This window comes from Hyaena hyaena, unplaced genomic scaffold, assembly GCF_003009895.1.
Source record: "Hyaena hyaena isolate Hyena2069 unplaced genomic scaffold, ASM300989v1 scaffold_647, whole genome shotgun sequence".
Taxonomy (NCBI): domain Eukaryota; kingdom Metazoa; phylum Chordata; class Mammalia; order Carnivora; family Hyaenidae; genus Hyaena; species Hyaena hyaena.
In genome coordinates this window covers 684,938-705,547 of record NW_024081281.1, presented here as the reverse complement: position 1 = coordinate 705,547, position 20,610 = coordinate 684,938, and the positions used below count along the sequence as shown (strand labels likewise).

The following is a 20,610-nucleotide window of genomic DNA, read 5'->3' as shown; positions in this document are numbered from 1 at the left end:
TCACACTCATGGTTCTGTGGAGAGGCCTGAGAGCAGAGTGTAAGAGAATTTGGAAGCATAGGGAGGGACCAGGTGGCCACACGCAGAACCTTTCCAGAAGGTGGGGCTATCTACTGCTCTATGTTTACAGAAACAAAACTGAAAGATACTCAGCACAATATAAAGTGTCAGAAATTGTGACTCAGTTATAGTTGCTACCAGCATGTCAGTCTATAAATATACAGACTGAGTTTTTGATGGCCATCTGTCTTTAGTGATTACTAAGGAAATAATGTGTATGATAAAATAAGATGAAGAAATACCAGAGCAGAAAACTGGAATGGCCATAAGCCATCCCCAGGGGGTCATCCCCGTGGGTGGCAACTGGTCTTCTCGGACTCTAGGTCATTACGTGCCCATGGCAACAGCACCAGGCCCAAATCATCGAAATTGCGTTGTTTCAACTTCTCCTGACCTCTGTCTGATTCCAGAATCCCTTCTGTGGTGAAAGAGGCCAAAGCATAGAGTAATGTGAACCCAGAATAAGTGCATAAAAATGGGGTCAGTGGACTGTGTTTACAGTCATGAAAGAACCAGAGGAAGGTGACATTTACAGAGTATTCCTTATAACAAACTATTATTTGTCAGAGTTCCCCAGAGAAACAGAATCATGGACAGGGTTCTCCAGAGAAATAGAGTCAATTGTGTGTGTGTGTGTGTGTGTGTGTGCGTGCGTGTGTGTGTGTGTGTATTTTAAGGAATCGGCTCACCTGACTGTGGAGGCTTAGCAAGTCCCAAGTCTATACAGTCGCATGAAAGGCCAGAGCCCCTGGGCCAACCCGCAGTTTAAATCCAAAGGCTGTCCACTGCAGAATTCCCCTTGCTTGGGAGAGGTCAGTCCCTTGTCTAGTAAGGCCATTGACTGATTAGATGAGTCCATTCACAGTAGGGAGGAAAATCTACTTTACAATGTCAATGTTAATCTGATTCAAAAACCGCCTTCACACAAACATCCAGAACGATGTCTGACTAAGTATCCGGGCACCATGGGCCAGCCAAGCTGACACACAAAAAATGAACCATCCATCTCACCCACGCTTAAACTCCACACACTCATACTTTTGCAAAAATGGGAAGGAGGTTGAGGGGCTTCCATGTGACAATGCTGGTGTCATTTATTTGCACCCTGAGGGTTCCCCCAAACTGGTGGTCTGAGGACATACCTTTTTATTCCATAAGAGAATAAACGAATGTATGCACTTCTCCCGTGACACCCTTAAATGTCACCTCCCCTGCTCCCCACCACCAGTGCATATGGCCCTTTTACTGCTAAAATTCCTGGCCCGAGGCCAACTCATTGAATGCCACGTGAAAGGGAAAGAATCTATAAAAACACAAACAAGTAAATGAGAAGTTTACCCGTCATCCCCTCCTCTAGCGAAAACATAAAAATATTCTTTATACTTTTGGCGGAGAAAGTGCCCACCTTGCAGATGACTTGCTCTTGTCCCAAGCGCCGATAAAGGAAGACACCTTACTTTTTAAGGCGACACCATCAGGATGGCTTGGAGGCAGAGTTGCCGGCACGGGAGCCAGAAGTCACACAAGAGCCCAGGACGGACGTTCGAGCTAGAATGATGTAAGTACCAATGACGGGTCACGCCGGTATCGTGTTTTGAAGATGGCTGAGTGCTGGCCCAGCATCGGCGACGAGGGGTCTGAGGTCCTTAGTCCTACTTTTAGGCTTCACTTGCTTAAGAGTCGTATCACTGATAGCTTTTTGTGTATTTTGTATATATTTTTAGAAGTTTTATTTACTTACTCTTTTTCATTCAAGAGTTTTAAAAAAGAGAGCCCACCTTGCAGGCCTCAGCAAGCCCCCTCCCCCGTAGTTAGATCTCTAAAACTCAGTTTATAAAAACAGCGTTCTTATTAAAAGCCTCAGCAGCCCGGGGCTGGGACGCCCACCCGGGAAGAACTCTCCTGCCCCAGAATGACAAACACCAAATAAATAAACACCACGAGTGCAAACAATGGGTTTGTGGAACACTCCAGTCGCTCAGAAGTCATGTGAACAATCTGTGCCTTCAACAACCACAATCCTGATTGTCACCTTTGCTTCCAAGAAACTAAAAAAGTGGCAAAACTGTAATGAGTGCCATCCAATCATTCCCAAAGTGCACGCGTGATAAAATCATGCTTGTTTTGCGGAAGGGAAGAGGGAGGCACCTCACTTCATAGTTTACATTCAGATCAATGCTAAAGCTGAGACCGAATTCTAGAAACATCCGTGAGCTCCTTCTGTATACAAATTACCCTGGCAACTGTCAGATTCAGGTTCTGATCATTAGACACTGATTTTTTCACTACTAAAAATTTATCAAAAGCTTTCCTTTAGCTGACAAGTGGATTGAAGAGAAAAATCTGTTTTTTTTTCTGAACAAGATACTATTGGCTCATTTAGCATGATTTGTGCTAATCAGGGGCAAAAGAAAAGAAGATGGAGATATTTCTGTATTGAATGTTTTGGTTTTACAGATTTTCTTTCATTCTTTTTTTAATTAAAAAAATTTTTACTGTTTAGTTTTATTTTTGAGAGAGAGAGACAGAACATGAGCAGGGGAGAAGCAGAGAGAGAGGGAGTCACAGAATCCAAAGCAGGCTCCAGGCTCTGAGCTGTCAACACAGAACCTGACGTGGGGCTCAAACTCATGAACTGGGAGGTCATGACCTGAGCTGAAGTCGGACACTTAACTGACTGAGCCACCCCGGTGCCCCTCTTTGTTTCTTTTTATGAGTGAAAGAGACACTAACAGCAGACTCTCAAGAAATACCAGCCATACATTGAATTTCTATAGCTCTCTTCTTCCTTAGAGCCCAAAGCACTGTGAGACACAAATACAAACACAAAAGCAATCAGTGCCTTGCTCAATGCCTGGAATAAAACAGACAATAATTTACAGTGATTTGGATTCTAGTGCCATCTTGTAACATGCCTGTGTCTATGATTTTCTTTGACTCATGGTTTGGGCTAGAATTGTACACTTAGTTTATTATTATTATTTTTTTTAAAAGTGCATTTCTTTTTTTTTTTTTAATGTTTTTTATTTATTTCTAGGACAGAGAGAGACAGCGTGAGCAGGGGAGGGTGAGAGAGAGAGGGAGTCACAGACTGAAACAGGCTCCAGGCTCTGAGCTGGCAGTCAGCACAGAGCCCGACGCGGGGCTCGAACCCACGAACCGCGAGATCATGACCTAAGCGAAAGTCGGACGCTTAACCGACTAAGCCACCCAGGCGCCCCTAGTTTATTATTATTAAAAAAAATTTTTTAATGTTTTATCTGTTTCTGAGAGAGAGAGAGAGACAGAGAAAGATGAGCAGGGGAGGGGCAGAGAGAGAGGGAGACACAGAATCTGAAGCAGGCTCCAGGCTCTGAGCTGTCAGCACAGAGCCCGACGTGCTCAGGAATGGCAAGATCATACCTGAGCCAAAGTCAGACGCTCAACCTACTGAGCCTCGCAGGCACCTCACTGGACACTGAGTATATTACTAAACAATCAAAGGAAAACTTAAGGAAATGTGTTGTTTTGTTTTGTTTAGCACCCAAGTCAAAGCTCTGCACCAGCCACCGGGTATATTATTTGTCTCTAAATTCTCTCAGTCCAATGAGGTTAAGACATTATTACGTCCATTTCACAGCTGGTGACTCTGAGCTCAGAGAAATTCAGTGCCTTATTTAGAATCTCCTGAGGGGGCACCTGGGTGGCACAATTGGTTACCCAGCTCAGGTTGTGATCTCAGGGTTCCTGAATTCCATCTTCGAATAGGTCTCTTGGCTGTGAGGCAGAGCCCACTTTAGATCCTCTGTCTCCCCTCTCTCTGCCCCTGCCCAGCTCACACTCTCTCCCTCTAAGAGATAAATATTAAAAAAAAAAAAAAAGAAAGAAAGAATCTACTGAGGGACACCATTGAGATGTGAATCCAAATCTTTTCATTCCTTGTAACTTTTTTTCCTTCTCTTCTTTCTTTTTATTACTTTCTCTCTCTCTCTCTCTCTCTTTTTTTTTTTTTTTTACTATTTGGGGCTAAAGTATTATTCTGAAATTGCCCATCTCCTGTGAATTTAAAACAGTCTTTCCAGCGGTGTATGGGTGGCTCAATCGATTGAGTGTCTGACTCCAGATTTCAGTTCAGGTCATGGTCTCACAATCATGACTGAGCCCTGCATCGGGGTCCACACTGAGTATGGAGCCTGCTTAAGATTCTCTTTCTCTCTAGGGGCACCTGGGTGGCTCAGTCAGTTAAGCCTGTGACTTTGGCTCAGGTCATGATCTCATGGTCTGTGAGTTTGAGCCCTGTGTCCGGCTCTGTGCTGACAGCTTGGAGCCTGGAGCTGCTTCAGATTCTGTGTCTCCCTCTCTCTCTGACCCTCCCCTGCTCACGCTGTCTCTCTCCTAGAAATAAATAAAACATTTAAAAAAAGTTATTTATTTATTTTTTATTTTTGAGAGAGAGCATGAGCGGGGAAGGGGCAAAGAGAGAAGGGGACAGAGGATCTGTAGCGGGCTCTGTGCTGACAGCAGCGAGCCTGATGTCGGGTTCGAACACACAGACCACGTAAGATCATGGCCCGAGCCGAAGTTGGATGCTTACCCGAATGAGCCACCAGGCGCCCCCTCGCATCTCTATTCTTATAAATAACGGGAGTGTAGTTTCGGGATGAAAATGCTGACTCCGGAGCCGGATGGCCCGAGTTCAAATTCTGTCTCCGGCACCGACGAGCTGCTTATCCGTGACCCGATGGCCTCCTCGCTCTTCATGAATACAGTGGGTTGACACTGCCCGCCGCATGGATTCTCTGTGGGGTTAAATGAGTCACTAGATGCACAGGGTTTGGAAGAGTGTTAGGCACAGAGCACGTACTCAGTGAAGGCTAGCTGTTGTTATTAATTCTCTAGCCAAATGAAATGTGCCTTCAGCAAGTGTATTGTATTGTTTACTCAGATCCGTTTGTAACCGATTATGTTTTCCAGATTTGCTTGCCTGATGTTATCCCTAAGCAACTGATTTTGCGTCAGCATAACTGCCAGCTGTGTCAGGAATGAGAGGTAGGAGGAGCCCTAAGATACTGAGGTCTTTCAGTTGAGTACAGCCCTCCATCTCCACTGGGGTAAAGACTCAGAGGGATGTACAGTTCCCTCGCTGTGAGGACAAGACTTGGAAGCACCTTGTGCCTCAGGAGTTTTTATAAAAGTGGGATCACTTTCATGATGACGAGTGAATTCCTTTCTAGATACGGTGCTTGCTGTGCGTCACATTAAGGAGGCAGGTGTAACACCATAGGTCCCAGAAACATATGCAAAATCCCTGATCCCAGAGGCCACTTGCACAGTGACACAAAAGAAGAGCGAAGCCTTCTGGCCTCTCTGTTGCCAGGCAAGCTCAGTCTGACACAGGGAACAGAGAAATGGGTTTTATTCAGTCTAAGTGTGGACTTGCAAAGGGTCGAGCCAGCCCTCTCGAGTAGAGAGTGGGGTGTCCTAACACGGACTGGATCGCTGTTTGTTAGGGACCATGTAAGCTGGTGTAAGGCGAGAGAGAGATCAGACCAGACAACCTGGACCATGCCATTCAACCTAAGAATTTAACGAAACTCAGGAAAATTGGGGTTGACCCCTTGGGGACCACTTGGATTTGGAAGCATTTGAGCTGATGGTTCTGTTGTGGTTTCTCATCTGGGAGTATGAGTACTCCTTGCTTAACGTAGATGTTACTAGTTAACGGTTCATGCTTGTGTTGTTGAATATCATCAAGCTGTTACAGAGTTTATTCTTTCTTTGAAATGTAGCTAAGACAACCTCAGCAGGGCCTTCGTACTTAGAGTTCTCTCTTCCTAGAGGCACTCAACTCTCCTTATGCAACCCCAAGGCCCCAGGTCACCTTATCGTAGGGGGTTTCCTTGAACCCCTCCCATGCAAAATGTCCTCCCTACTTGACTTTGACGCCACGTCTGATAGCTTCCCCTCCTTTTTTTCTTTTGGATTGTACTACCCTCCAGATGACATGTTATCTATTTCTTTGTTTATTGTTGAGCTCTCTGTGATGAAAACTAAGTACCAGGGAGCCTGGAATGTCCATTGGGTTCACTGTATTTCAGATGCTGGAACAGAGAGAGCCTGGCACATAGGAAGTACTCAGTACTCAGTACAACAAATATTTTGTTGAATCAATCAATGTAAGCGGAGGTTTGCTTTTATTTATCACTAGTTAATTTTCTTGCAAACTAAGTTTTAAAACATTTACCTCTTCAAGAAATTGGTTTGGGAGATCTTGAAAGATCTTTGTGTGCCTCACCACAAACTAGGAAATGAAAATTAAAACCTCCAAGAATTCATCAACTGTTTCTATTTTAGAGGCCTTTGCAAGTATAAAAATCAATCTCAGAGGGATAAGAAAAAATTATAACACTCTATCAAAAATCTACTTGTAACGACTCATTTTAAAAAAATGGAAAAGATTTTCATTTTCAAAGAAACACCTAAGTAGTTTACATGCTATTCAAAGAATTCATGACTTGCTATGAATATATCTCAGTGTATTTAACACTAGAGTTTCCAGCTAGTTGCTGGTAATCAAATGAAGTAAGAATCCAATTCTTCTCTTACCTGTGATATCTGTCACGCAGCAGTGTTTCTATTAAAAACCACCACCAACAAAGAAACTATGTAAAAATTTTGAAAGTGAGTCAATATTTGTTTCCAGTAGATGGCACTGCAAATCAAGTCTTTATAGGTCTATTAACTTACTTCTTTGATCATGATCATAATTATTTATTCTGGAGTAAGATCATCTGAAGCGACTTATATAATGGTGAAAACAAAACAGGTTGGGGATTTTGAAGCTAGAGTAACGTTGCATTGACAGTGTCCGAACACTGGCATTTCCTCTCTGTATTATAATTAGGTATTTATTTATTAAGGCAGTGAGTGCACATAACCCAAATCATCCACTTGGTTGTACATGAAACTCACTGCCTGATGTGGGGTTTCGGCTGCCTGTTTTAATTTGTTTAGTCTATATGACGTTATATGTCCAGTGGGACTTTTTATGCTTTTGCACAGTGTTGAATTCAGTCTCATGAAGGCCAGTTAACGTACAGAGGCAGAACCTTACCAGAACCCTGACCTGTGCAGTTTTTTGGTGTGTGTGTGTGTGTGTGTGTGTGTTTGGTCCATATTTGGTCCATAAATATCCTTGCTCAGAGAGAATGTAAATGATTCCAGACAATGCCAGCATCATGACAGAAACGTGATACAAGCATTTTTCTAGTGAGTCTAGCTCTGTATGTAAAAACATACATGTTTAAGACATTTTAAAACTATTTAAATACTAGAACATACTAAATGCTATCAGGTATGTAAGAACACCTCAAACAGTGTCTGGTACAAAGTCGGCACTAAATAAATCCCTTCTTCCCCTTTCTCTTGTGATGAAGGAAGAGAGGCATTGGCCTTTTATGGAGAGTCAGACCCTGCTGGGCAACTAAGTATGAGCACCTTACTTCTCTGGACTCCGGCTTCCTCTCTTGTTGCTTCTGGAAATGGCTGGAAGCCAGGCTGTGACACGTAGAACATTCTACCTAGTATATAACAAGATTCCCAAAGTGAAGTGTGTGATCCCAGGCACCCAACTACAAGCAGCCTCACAATTTGGGTGTGACTTTCATCAGGGCGTTCTCCCTCGGTGGAGAAGAAGCCATCAGTCCAAACCGGCACTTCCACAAATAAACCATTTTTGCTCTTTAAATAAATGTCATAGGAGAGTTCAGACACCATGCAGCGCTTAATACGGACTGTGTACCAGAAGCTTTTTTCGTTTATTGCCAAGAAAGCCTGAAACTCAAAGAGGCAATACGGGGTTTCTGAACTCTCTAGAAAGTGCTCCGTGGGTGATATCTTTGTGGACCATTACTCATCACCACACTCATTTAGTACTCCTCACCCATTTATTTAAAAAAAATTTTTTTTTGTTTCTTTTTTACTATTTGAAAGTAGTTTTAAATGTTTATTTTTGAGAGGGAGAGAAAGAGAGAAGGCATGCGAGCAGGGGAGGGGCCGAGAAAGAGGGAGACAGAGGATCTGAAGCAGGCTCCGTGCGGGGCTCAAACTCACAAACTGTGAGATCATGACCTGAGTCAAAGTCTTGTGCTTAACCAACTGAGCCCCGCAGGCGTCCCTACCAATTTAAATAGCGATCTCTATCACCCCACTTTTCCCAGAATGGCTCTCATAGGTACATTTACCTTGGCCCTGACACTATGATGGGCAACCAAAAAACCCCACACGGCAAATCGGAAGCATGACAGCAATCTAAATGAGGCAGAAATATGACCAAACAGTACTTTTACTTCGGGGTGGTGGGGTCGAGAAAGCCCCTTCTCCCTTCCCCCACATGCTTTCTTCATTTGTTTACCCCGCTTTGTGACCCCACCATAGACACCTTGGCGACTTCAAATTGGCAGAGATGGTGTTAGTATATCATAGAACGCAATCTGTGGCTTTGGGCCTTATGTTTCCCATGAGATGGCTCAGAGAGGTTACTGGACTTACATAGGTAACACAGGAAATTAGGGATGAAGTAGTGATGAGGTCATTTGAATTCTGATACAGGAGCTCAGGCTGGAACTGGATAAGGAAAAAGGGTGAAAACATAAGGGCTTCAGTGTCTTTAAACCTCACACTCAGTGACTGTAGGAAAGTGATGGAAAACCGATTTTACTAAGCCTAAGCGATGACACATTTAGCCTCCACCTCAAGCCTCCGGTAAAGGGAAGATTGCACAAATTCTTCAAATAGTTGGTTTATTTTAGAGGATTTTTGAGAGACTTTTTCTCCTCTCCTGTTTAAAAAAATAAAATAAAATCTTGGGGCACCTGTGTGGCTCAGTTGGTTAAGCATCTGACTCTTGGTTTCAGCTCAGGTCATGATCTCACCCTTCAGGTGTTTGAGCCCCTCGGAGTGGAGTAAGTAGATGGTAAGTCTATTATCTCATTAAAGATTCACTATCGTTAAGAAATATGATGGTTATCTTCTTTAGGGCATTTCCTTTTCTCAGCGGGAAACGATAACTTAATCCTGAAATAATTATGAGCAAATTGACCAACATTTTTCCTGGTGTGAAGACTGAAGCAAGGTTCAAGTAATCATAGGTAGCATAGGTAATTTTTTAATGTTGATTTATTTTTGAGAGAGAAAGAGAGACAGAGAGAGACAGAGTGCAAGCATGGGAGGAGCAGAGAGAGAGGGAGACACATAATATGAAGCAGGCTACGGGCTCTGAGCTATCAGCACAGAGCCTGATGTGGGGCTTGAACCCACAAACTGTGACATCATGACCTGAACCCAAGTTGAACGCTAAACTGAGTCACTCAGGCTCCCTATAAACATTTAAAACTATGCATATAATTTTTAACTCCTCTGCAATAGTTTTTGTGAAGTAATACTTAGGAACATACAGTATATGAGAATGAAACTTTTCAACTTTCATTTTTTATTCCTAACTTGTGCTGTATCATCAAGCAAATGGAAATAACATCCATATTTATTTCTAATTAACACATATATTTTAATATTTTATAAGCCTAATTCATATGAAAGAATTCCAAAGTCCCTCTGCAAGCATAAGTTAGATGTGTAGGTGAATTTTAAAAGCGATATAATTTGGGGTGCCTGACTGGCTCAGTCAGCGGAGTATAGGACTCCATCTCTGGGGTTGTGGGTCTGAGAACCCAAGCAGGATGCAGAGATTGCTTAAAAATAAAATCTTGGGGCGCTTGGGTGGCTCAGTTGGTAAGCTTCTGACTCAGTGTAGGCTCAGGTCATGACCTCAGGGTTGGAGGATTTGAACCCACACTAGCAGTGGGGAGGGAGCCTGCTTGGGATTCTCTGTTTCCCTCTCTCTGCGCCTCCCCTACACTCTTTCTTTTTCTCTCTCTCTCTAAAAATAAATAAACATTAAAAAAATTAAAAATAAAATCTTTAAAAAGTAAAAGTGATGTAATTCACGGTTGAGCCATTGCTTAGGAAAGAGATAATATAGTCAGTTGATGTGATCAAAGGTTTCTTTTCCCCAAGATTTCTCAAAAATGTTAACAGTATATAGAGACATCTTGTGGTGTTAATCATGAGGTTTACATGGTTACATTTCTCTGGGTGGGAAACTGTCGTTTATCGTTGGCTAACTATCCTTCATCTTTCATTGATTTAGAGTGGTTCTGCATCTGGATACCCATATGCCTAAAGTGTCTGGATCTGAAATAAAAATGCAAGTTGGAAGGCACTGGGTGAAGGGGCCACTTTAATTGTCTCAGGGGGTCTTCTAACTAATTTTCATTCGCCTCATTGATGTGCTTGGATAAAGGAGAATGGAGGCGGGATGCAGCGTAGAAAGCCAAGGAATGTTCAAGAAGTCACTGGAAAAAGCAATAGACACGTAGGGTATTGAACCTGAAACAATTGCACCCTAGACCACGTTGAGTGTTTGTGATAACAACGTGGTAACCATGGTGAACTGTGCCTCCTGATTTTACCTCTTCCTGGAGGGAGGTACAGACAGCGGCGCTCCCGCGCTGTTGCACAGAAGGGCCAAGTGACCCAGGGGTGTGAGCATCAAAAACGTGGAGACTCAACTACTCTAGAGGAACCGTATGATAATGTACGCGCAGGTCGTCGAGTTAGGGCTTAACTGTTCTTTTGCACTGGCTTTTTGTTTTGATGAAACGACGTTTGGAGCATGATAATGACTTGACTGGTAACCAAGCCGGGAGGCGCGATGGCTGGCTGCAGCTCCAGTCGCCGCTGCTCGTGGAGAGCGAACACGGGCGGCCCGGGAGTCCCGCGTGGCCCGCGGTCCTCGGCGGCCTCCCCGGGGACTCCGCGCGGCCTCGGGGTCCGGGAGGCTCGGGGGAGGGGCGCAGCCCCGCCCCCGCCCCCTCCCCCGCCGGGCCGGCTGCAGGAGCGGATCGATCGCCCACGCGGAGGGGCGCGCTCCACGCTCGCCCAGTGCGCCAACTGGTGACCCGCGCCCGGGGCAGGGCGCGAGGGCCGGGTGGGTCCCCGGCTTCCCCGCTTCCTTCCCATCCAGACTGTGTGGAAGGAGCGGGGTGACTTGGGTGCAGGACACTGAGGGACAGGGCCCAGGAGACTGGAGTCCGCGTTCTGGATTCCTCCGAGCCGCAGCGCGTCCGTGCGTCTCCACGGGGAGCTGTTTCAGGGCGCGGGCGGAGGCATCCTGGGAGTGCGGTGAAAGGGGCCGACCGGGTGCAGTCGGTTTGAGGAGTCCCCGCCTCCAGTGACCTGCAGGCGCAAGGGCCAGGGGCTCCAGCATCGCGTCCGCAAGCGGAGAGGACCCGCAGGGCTGCGGACTCCGGCTGGAGCTCGCCCTGCGTGGGCCGTGTGACCCTTCCCGGTCTCAGGTGGCACCTTCAGGAGGTGTGACAGGACGGAGGAAGTCGTTGTAGACCCCGCAAAGCGCTCTCCGGGGTGCAAGGCAATCCGGTTTGCCAAGACTCGACGTGCGCGGGGTCTCGGGGCTCCCGGGACCGCTTCCCGGGAAGGCGCCCCCTGCCTCGTGGCGCGGAGACGGCCTTTTCCCGCCACGTCCCTCCCGCGGTTCTTCCGGGGCCAGGTCGGCTCACCGTCGGGGCAGGACCCAGGTGGGACCCCGCCGACCCCGCGCGCGTCAGCCTCTGACCCCGGACTCCACCCCCGGGTCCTTGCACCGCCCCCAGCCCTTCAACGCGTGCATCCTCCCCGGGGTAACTCACTCACCGGAGCTCCCCGGCCTGGAGGACGCAGGGGCGGCGGCGAAGGGAGCGCGGGTGGAGCCGCGAGGGCGCGGGACGCTGGAGACCGCGGGGCGCTTCTGACACCCCCCGCGCCAGCGTTGGGGCCGGGCAAGAGCGGTTGGCGGGAAACAGATGGACACAACATTGGGAGAGCCTGGAGAAGTTCACCCTCTGCGGCAATAGAACAACACCCCCGCCCAAACGTGTCCGTAGGTCCGGTTTCCGGGGAAATAATTTGCCGTCCCCAACCGGCGTCTCCTCGCTCTCGAGTACGGCGAGCGCCCCCTTGTAAGTTCTCACTCTTTCTCACCCGCGCGTCGCCAGCTTTTCCGAGCTGGGGACGCTTGGTTCAGTCTCTGCGGGGCCACTGCGCCTCAGGCCCGGGAAGGTCCCCCCGTCGTCCCCCCACGCGCGGGGCGCAGCGCCGGGCCCCCGCGCCCGCCGGCTGCTCGCCCTGCGGCGCCGCCTCCCAGGCGCTCCCGAGTCGCGAGGGCCACATCTTTCCTTTCCTCCCCGAGCAGAAGTTTCCCCCCCGCCGTACAATAGCCGGGCCGGGCCAGGTGCCCTCTGCGGGCGCCCAGGCCCGGGTGCTGCCCCGCTACCCGGTCCGGGCCGGGCCCTGCGCTGCAGCCCCAAGCTCGCCCGCGCAGCGCCCCCAACTTAATCCCCTCCCCCTGGGGGCACGTTCCCTTGAAAAACCCTCTCCGCAGCTCCCTCCCGCCTTCCCCAAGGAACCGGGAAAAGAGAATCTCCATAGAAAAGGCTCAGTGTAAGTGCCCTGGGGAAGGGGGGGGGGGCACAGTGGGCGGGGCAGGGGTGGCGGAGAGAATTGCGTTTCTCTCCGCTCCAAACCGGCCCTCGGCGGATAAGGCGCAGGCTTGCGCGCTCGGTCGGCCGAAGGCTTGCGAGCCCGGAGAGCAGAAGTGTGCAGGGGGAGTGTGCGGAGTGTGCCCGCGTTTCCCTGCCGCCGCGTCTGCGGAGACGCCGTTGGTGCGAACTTTCTGCACAACGTGTACGGAGTGATCTCCAGGAAGGAGCAAGGGGCGCGGGCGGGGAGGGCGCGGAGTGTGCCCGTGTGAGTGTGTTGGGGGGCGGGGGCCACAGCGCGGGACCCGGGAAGCAGGCGCGAGCGTCCCGCGGGCTGGCGGGTGGGAGGCGTCCTGCGGGCGCTGAGAAAGGTCGTTGCAGGAGTTCGCTGCACACACACAAAATAATAATCTTAAACAAGAGTGCCGGGCATGCGCACACCGAGGATGCCATATTGGAATGAGGCTGTAGTGGGAGTCGGAGGACCCGAGCGGGCGCTCGGGGGAGGCGGCGGGCGGGGCGCGAGCCGCGCACGGCGAGCAGGGGCGAGGCGGAGCGAGCGCGGGGGCCCGGCGTCCCCCCCACCCCCGCCCCATTCCCCGGGGGCGCCCAGGGCCTGGAGCCACTCCGAGGGGAGCGCGAACTTCACCAGGTAGGGCGCCGCGCCGGCCGCCGTCCCCGCACCCGGCCGCGACCCCCCGGCCCGCAGGTTGAGTGTGCGCCGGCCGGCGTCTGGTGGTCCAGCTTCGGGGGCATCAGGGGAGCTGGAGCGAGCCGGGGCGCGCGAGGCTTGAGGAAGGGGGGTGCTGCGGGAGCGAAGCGAAAGCGGGGAGCGGGAGGGGGCAGCGACAGCGCGGGGGCAGAGCCCCAAACTCCGCTGTGCGCTCCGGGTTGTCATTTATTTGGCTTTTAACCGTCCCCTTCCCACCTCGTCCCCGGGCTTTGAAAAGCCCGGCCTTGCGGGAGACCGTCTGTAGTTGCGAGGTGCCCTCCTCCCGGGGTGCGGGCTGCCCCCTCCCGCCGCCCACCTTCCTCGTTCGTGCGCTCCTTTTGGCGAGGCAGCCGCCCTGGCTGCGCCGCGCTCCCCAGCCCTTCCTCGCCGGGGTCTCTTTCTTCTTTTTCCCCTTTTCTTCTTTTTTTCTTCCCTTATTTCCTTTTTTTTTTTTTTTTTTTAAAGTGTGTGTTGGGGGCGGGGAGGGGGAAAACGGCACTGCGAGGACTGGACACCAGCCATCGAGGGTGTTAAAAATCGTTGACGCATTCGGAGTCGCCCTCCTGGAAACGTTTGCCTGTGCAGCTTGAAATGAAATTGTCAGTAGTAGTTTCAGAGCGTGCTCCAGCATGGATGATCTTTTTGTTCTTTTTTTTTTTTTTTTTTGCTTTAAAGTAATATCCTGTCACTTGGGGCTTTCCTGTTGTCTGCTTTCATATGACCTCCTTTCAAAATTGCTAATCTGATCGGGCTTTGAAGTTTATTTTTAAAACGTGTGTGTGTTGGTAAAATCCGCCAAAAAAAAAAAAAAAGAGAGAGAGAGAGAAAGAACTGTAGGAACTGCCAGGTCTCTGTGGATGTTGAGCCCGGCGGCGGGCAGGGCGCACCGGGGACGGGGGGCGCGCGGGGGTGGGAAGAGGTCGGCTCGCGGCCGCCGGACGCGCGTCCAGAGCCGGGTCCGCACTCGTGTTTTCTTGCCGAAGCGCAGCGACTGCGGAGAAGGAGTGTCTGGAAACCGTGCCAGTTTCAATATGGCGGGCTAAGGTGGCTTTTAAAAACTGAAAATAAAGGTTTTGAGGTGGGAAAAAACCCAACCGGAGTTTCCCTCCCTTAGTTTCGACTCTCTTTGGCTACTCCAGGAGCTGTTTTAGCGAATTAAGTGGGAAAAGAGAGGCAGAATGAGCTGCCCTAGTTTTTTCCGTGTTTAGAGTCTGCGTGTCCAGTCCATTGCTAAGGGGGAGGGGGAAGGGGTGCCCCTGGTCCGGACCAGGGTGTCCAAGCGCGACTGCTGCGTGCGCCCTTGGGTCAGGGAGCATACCGGCGTGTGCAGTTGTGGGGGGGGGGTGGTCAAAGACATACGCCCCGAATGTGTGTGCGTCTTGGAGCCAGACCTTGCCATGATTTGACGTGACAAACTGCTGACACGTGGTGCAAAATACATGAAGGCAGAGGCGAGGATTTATTTCGGCTTTCTTCGAGCCGAGCTCTCTGTACGCTGGAGTCTGCGCGCCCGAAGCCCTCCTGGGGGAGGCGGAGTGAGGAGGTGCTTGTGCAAAGGACTAGCTGTTCGGGGTATTGGGTGCAGTCTGGCCGCAGACGCCTGTGGGGTTTTGGGTGTGCGGGGGGCACGCCGCGCTCGGCGGGGGGGGGACCCCACGACCGAGGCGCGGGGAACATGGAAGGGGTGGCGCAGGGAGGTGCCCGGGCGCGGATCTCGGCGGAAACGTGTGCAGGGTGGAAGCGAGGAGCAGCTTTTGGAGTTGAGCTCTAGGGAAGGTGGGGGATGGGAGCAGCGTTCTGGGAGGAAAAGTGTCCCTTGCCCGGGTCCAGCGCGAGAAGCCTGGATCTGAGAGGGGCGTCCTGCGGCCGAGGCAGGCCAGCGGGCGGCGCTGTCGCTCTGGGGCTTGAGTGGTGCCCTGGAAAGGCCGGCTTCTGGGGCTGGAGTTTGGGGGCAAAGTCGGAGCCTGTAAGGGGAGTCGGAGGGGGAAGGAAGCAAACCCCAGCTCGCCAAGCTAGGACAGGGGATCTCCAACAGGGGTCGCCAGCGGCCAGGACGCAGCTGCCGAGCCGAGGTCGCGCGCGAGGGACCCGGGGGATGGGGGGCTGTGAGGCGGCTGCGCGCGTCGCCGGGGCCTGGCGAGGGCAGGTCCCGGGGACCTTCTCTAGGCCGGCGAACCTGATGGTGCATTGGCCAAGTGCGCCGAGACGTGTTTAAATCTTGGGGTTAAAAAGGCAGTGTTGGCCAGGTCTGCAGTTAGCGCAGTAACGCAGTCTCTGGGCATTCGTGGGGGCCTGGGGGGGGGGATCCCTAGGGGCCAGCCCGTGCTCCCCACTTGGACGGAGGCCGCGCTGGCGGAGAGGCCTGTGCCTCGCAGTGCCCCGTGGGTGGGGGCCGCGGGGAAGCGACCCTAGGACCGGAGACCCCGCGGCCGATTTTCCCTCCCACCTGGTCGGCGGGGCTGTGAGCTCGGCGACACTCGGGCGGACACCCGTTCGGGCCCCCGGGGCTGAGCGCGCGGCGGGTCCCCGGCCCTTCCAGCGTGCGCCGCGGGCGCGTCCTCCCGGGGACCCCTTCCCGTGGGCTTCGCTGGAGTGGAAACCAGCCTAAAATGGCTCTGTGCTTGTAAACTGCAGTTTCAGCCGGGAACCCCTCCCCTCGTCCTCCTGACGTCGCCGCTGACAAGCGCACAATTCACTCTGACGCCCCGAAACCCGCGGTTTTGCACGGAGCTGTGCGGTGGACGCCAGGATACAGCCGATTACAAAGGACATTCCTCGGGATTCTCGCAGGGCCCAAGTTTCCCTTCCTTGTGGGAAGGAGCGGGAGGAGGGAGGGACGGAGACGCGCGGCAGGAGCCCGGCGGACCACCGCCCCGGAACCGGGGCCAGGGCTGCGGCTCCGGGCTCGGGGCCCCTCCCGCGTAAAAGCCGAGGGAGGTGCCCGGGGACGCGCGGCTGGTGGCCGTGCGGGGCGATCTGCACCTCCCGGGGCGTCCGGCCTTGACGGCAGCTCTGGTGTCCGAGGCCGGAGACTGCGCCTGCAAGCCTGCGAGACCGTTCCCAAACTTCTGGAGATCCGCTTGCAGTTTCGCTTTCGGAATTTTCGGCATCTTTGGGTTTGCAGAGTTGGGTGGGATTCCGGGAAGAGCACGGCGCCTGGGCTGGCCGTGCGGATGCTCCTTCCCCTTTCGCGGGCAGGAGTCCGACTTCCCACCACCCCCAGCGTCCCCTCCTTGGCGCCCCCCGACACCGCCGGCGCGCCCCGAGGTCTGGGGCGCCCAGCCCCGCGCGCAGTCCCCGCGTTTCGTCGGCTCCGGCGGCGCGGTCGTGGCGGATCCGTGCCCGCTGGTGGGAAACCGCTTTCGACCAGGGCAGACCCTGCCTGAATCCGGATCCATCGCGCTGCCCTCTGCTTTCCCGCGCCCCTCCACCCTCCCCACCGAGGCCAAGGGACTTGAGGGACCGATTGGCGTGTCTACACCAAGCAAGTGGATCCAGGTGTCGCCAGGTCGGAGAAAACGCAAAAACGGGCGTAAATTCGGCCCCCAATCCTGGGGAGGCAGGTGGGGGTGGGGAGGGAGATTGAGCGGGTACGGTGGGGGAGGGGAGAGGCCTTGGTGGCCAGGAGGAATTGTTGCCAGGCTGTCCTTTGAGATAGGAGATCTGCTACTTTCAGCCTGGTTCGCGTTAGCCTGGCACAGCCCGGGCTTCCTCCCCTCCATCAGTAAATGTCTCCAGTCCTTGTCTCCGCTCGGTGCTGCCACCAAGCCTGAGAGGGTACACCCGTGCACCCCAGAAACCCTCCACTCCCCGTCACTGCCCGGTGGGGGTGGTTCAGCCCCTCCCCTGGAGAAGGGTGCCCCCCCTTCTGATGTGTGGTGTTCTGGAAGTGACAGCGGAGACCTTCAGGGGTTAAAAGTGAGTATTTCCCATTTCCGTACCAGCACTGGAGCCTCAACCAGGCCATCCCGCTGGGACCTGAATTTCACTAATGGTGGGAGTCATTGATCTGAGAGAGCTTTTTGTCTTCATGGTTTTTTGTTTTTGTTTGTTTGTTTGTTTTGGCAGAAGTCATGGACTTTTTTTTTTTAAACCTTGGTCTAGGTGTAAATGCCTAGATTCATGATTCTTGCTTTAAAAAAAACAAAAAACAGCCAAGCAAAAGAGGTTCTTGAAGAAAGGGGAGAGCCTTGGTGATCTCAGGATTGGCCTCTCTAGTCCCTTTTTTATCAAAAGACCTTGCTTTGCTGTTCTGGGAGTGTGAATGTTTATCAAGTCCCATTTCTGCCTATTCTAGCTGAGGCGGCATTTTTCACCTTTCTTTGCAGCCAGCGCCCACAAAGGGCTCCCGAATCTGAGAAGTGCTGAGTGATGGAAACAGGGCTCTGAGCAGTGAGTGAATGAGGGTTCCCTTTCAACCGTACCGGGGTGCTTCTGGGGTTTAAGCCCATGCAGGGGAAGTGCGCGGCTCTCCAGGGCCTGTACTTACGCCTAGAAGTTTTTTGTCAGGATGAGGAAGTAGAAGTTCCTCTTCTCCTCTTTCTTCTTAGTAATTTGAACAAAAACGGTCTCCTGTGGGATTTGAGTGACCTCCAGTTCTGTTGTTCGAGGTTTGGACATTTCTCTGTTAGGATTTCTCTGCGTGGAACTTTCGGAGGTCACCTGACAGTAGAGTGGTCTGTCTTACAAATTATAAGAACTTGTAAAAGGTTCTTGTGCCCAAATGAAATTAGCACGTGTAACTCAAGGTGCATTCTGCGTTTTGTTTTGTTTTTTCTTCTAGCGCTTCTTGTCTCTGTTTTGCCCCAGAAGCAACCTATTGTCCTCATTCTACAAATAAGGGGAAAAAATAGTGAAATTATACTTGTCGTAAGAGACCAAGCTGTGCGTTCATTGGTGAGCCAGGATCTAACCGCCTGATTTTGTTAGACAGAACCAGAGGGTCAGGGCTCTACTTCAGAGATGTTTCTGTCTAGCTGTGTGACCTTGGACCACTTACCCGTACTTTTCTGAGCCTCATCTTCCTTGTTTACGAAATTAGTGCTTTGGACTTGAGCTTCACTCAGAGGCCTCCATGCTTCTGCTCGGGGGAGAATCGGTGGTCAGCACACCTCTGTGGGCACGCCCGTGCTTCGTCTCTCAGACCCACGTCTGCAAAGCGTAGTGGAAGCAGTACCCTGGCCTTGGTGACAGTGGCCTAAGAAGATGTCTGTGAAGGCATTTGGGGGGTCGAGTTCACTGTGCAGGGGTAAAACGCTGTCATTGTTGGGCAACACAGGTTCCACGTGGGGGCACGTTTCCTTCACGCCCTGGAAAAGGGGGTGTAGCGATGGAGGAACGCACCAAGGTAGCCTTCGCATATCATCCCTATAATAGCATGGGCTGGGCTAGGTCGCTGTGGTTTTTTTTTTTTTTTAATGTTTTATTTATTTCTAGGAGAGAGAGAGAGACAGCGTGAGCAGGGGAGCGTCAGAGAGAGAGGGAGTGACAGACTCTGAAACAGGCTCCAGGCTCTGAGCTGGCAGTCAGCACAGAGCCCGACGCGGGGCTCGAACCCACGAACCGTGAGATCATGACCTAAGCGAAAGTCGGACGCCCAACCGACTAAGCCACCCAGACGCCCCTAGGTCGCTGTGGTTTTGAAGAGAAGTCATCCAGAAGTACCTTATTGGAGTATGTTTTAGTACTTCCTGGGACTAGAAGGGACCATTTCAGGTGGCCCTCTGTACCCTACCATTGCAGGGACCTCACTAGTGTTTAGAATGTGTGTGGGCGACTGCTGGTAACCTAGTGAGTGAAGGAGCCCGATCTGATGGTGCGTTTTCCATTCCCACTCTTTACGTTGGGCCACTAGGCAGCACAGTTGAGCCTTGAACAGCATGGAGGTAGGGGCCACAACTTCCCCCACTTCCGGTCGAAAATCCTTGTGTAACTCGACTCCTCAAAAACTGAACTACTAATAGCCTGCTGTTGACTCGAAGCCTTTACCGATGATGTGAACAGTTGACGTGTACATATTTTATACATGTATTAGGCTCTGTGTTCTCACAATACAGTAAGCTAGGGAAAAATAGTTACTAAGAAAATGATAAGGCAGAGAAAAGACATTTAGAGGAGTGTATTTTATAAAAAAAAAAAATCTGCGTGTCCGTGGACCCATTGTTCAAACCTGTGCTATTCAAGAGTCAACTGGACTTCTCTGGGCGCCTGAGTGGCTCAGTCACTGGAGTGTCTGACTCTGGCCCGGGTTATGATCTCAAGGTTTGCGGGTTCGAGCCTCGCAGCCCGGAGCCTGCTTTGGATTCTCTGTGTCCCTCTCTCTTTGCCCCTCCCCTGCTTATGCTCTCCTCGTCTCTCTCAAAAATAAACAAACATTAAAAAAAAAAAAGAAATGAAAACAGTATTTAAGAGTCAACCATATTTCCTTTCTTTGTAAGACTAAAAGGGTCATGGACAACTCATAAGAAAAACAGTCTTATTGGCTAAAGCAAACTTTGGCTGCAGTCAGTGTAAACGAGACAGGACTATAGATTGTAAATAAGGGAAGGGATTTAATTTAGAACTTGGGTAACAAGGATATAAAGTTACCAAATAAAATTCCTTTTTTTTAATGTTTTATTTTATTTTTCAGAGAGAAAGAAAGAGAGAGAGAGGGAACATGAGTAGGGGAGGGGCAGAGAGACAGGGAGACACAGTCTGAAGCAGGCTTCTGGCTCTAAGCCGTCAGCACAGCCTGATGTGGGGCTCGAACCCATGAACCAGGAGATCATGACCCGAGTGGAAGTCGGACGCTTAACTGACTGAGCCACCCAGGCGCCCCTAGTGAATTTCAAAACGTGGTTCTATTTCACCACGTACTGATAGTTAGGGTCCTTTGTCTTTTGACAAGATGACATTCACTAATCAGAAAGTTTTACTTTCGGTCACTTAGGTTTCCAATCTCATGAAAAGAGATATATGTCTTTGACACCGATTAAGCAAAGAATCCATTATGCTTTTCTGGTTTGCTCTTTTTAATTTTCTTAAAAACAAAAATGACACGTTTTGGTAGATGGAGCGCTTGTGAGAGCATATGGTGAGTTCTGTAGAGTGGGGCAAATAATATCAGCAGCCGGGACTATAAAGGACCAGTTTGGAGCTGGTGGGACAGAGAAGATGGAAGAGAGAGTTTTATTCTGGGAATTTTTTTCCCGCCTGAGGTTTTATTGGCTGAGAAAAAAATAATCTTTTTTTATTATTAAAAAAATTTTTTTTAAAGTAATGTAC

At 50.9% G+C, this 20,610-nt stretch overlaps 1 protein-coding gene across 3 annotated transcripts in view; it reads left to right on the top strand.

The window, feature by feature from the left end:
- Nucleotides 1-13,232: 13,232 nt before the first annotated feature.
- Nucleotides 13,233-20,610, top strand: part of SFMBT2 (Scm like with four mbt domains 2) — a 202,600-nt gene continuing 195,222 nt past the window's right edge. The window contains exon 1 of one of the 3 annotated variants that reach the window (XM_039216643.1): nt 13,233-13,284. The gene's annotated coding sequence lies outside the window, so the exon portion shown is untranslated. Of the gene's footprint in view, nt 13,285-16,147; nt 16,853-20,610 lie in introns of those variants that run through there. The other 2 variants (XM_039216642.1, XM_039216644.1) reach the window with 2 other exon arrangements.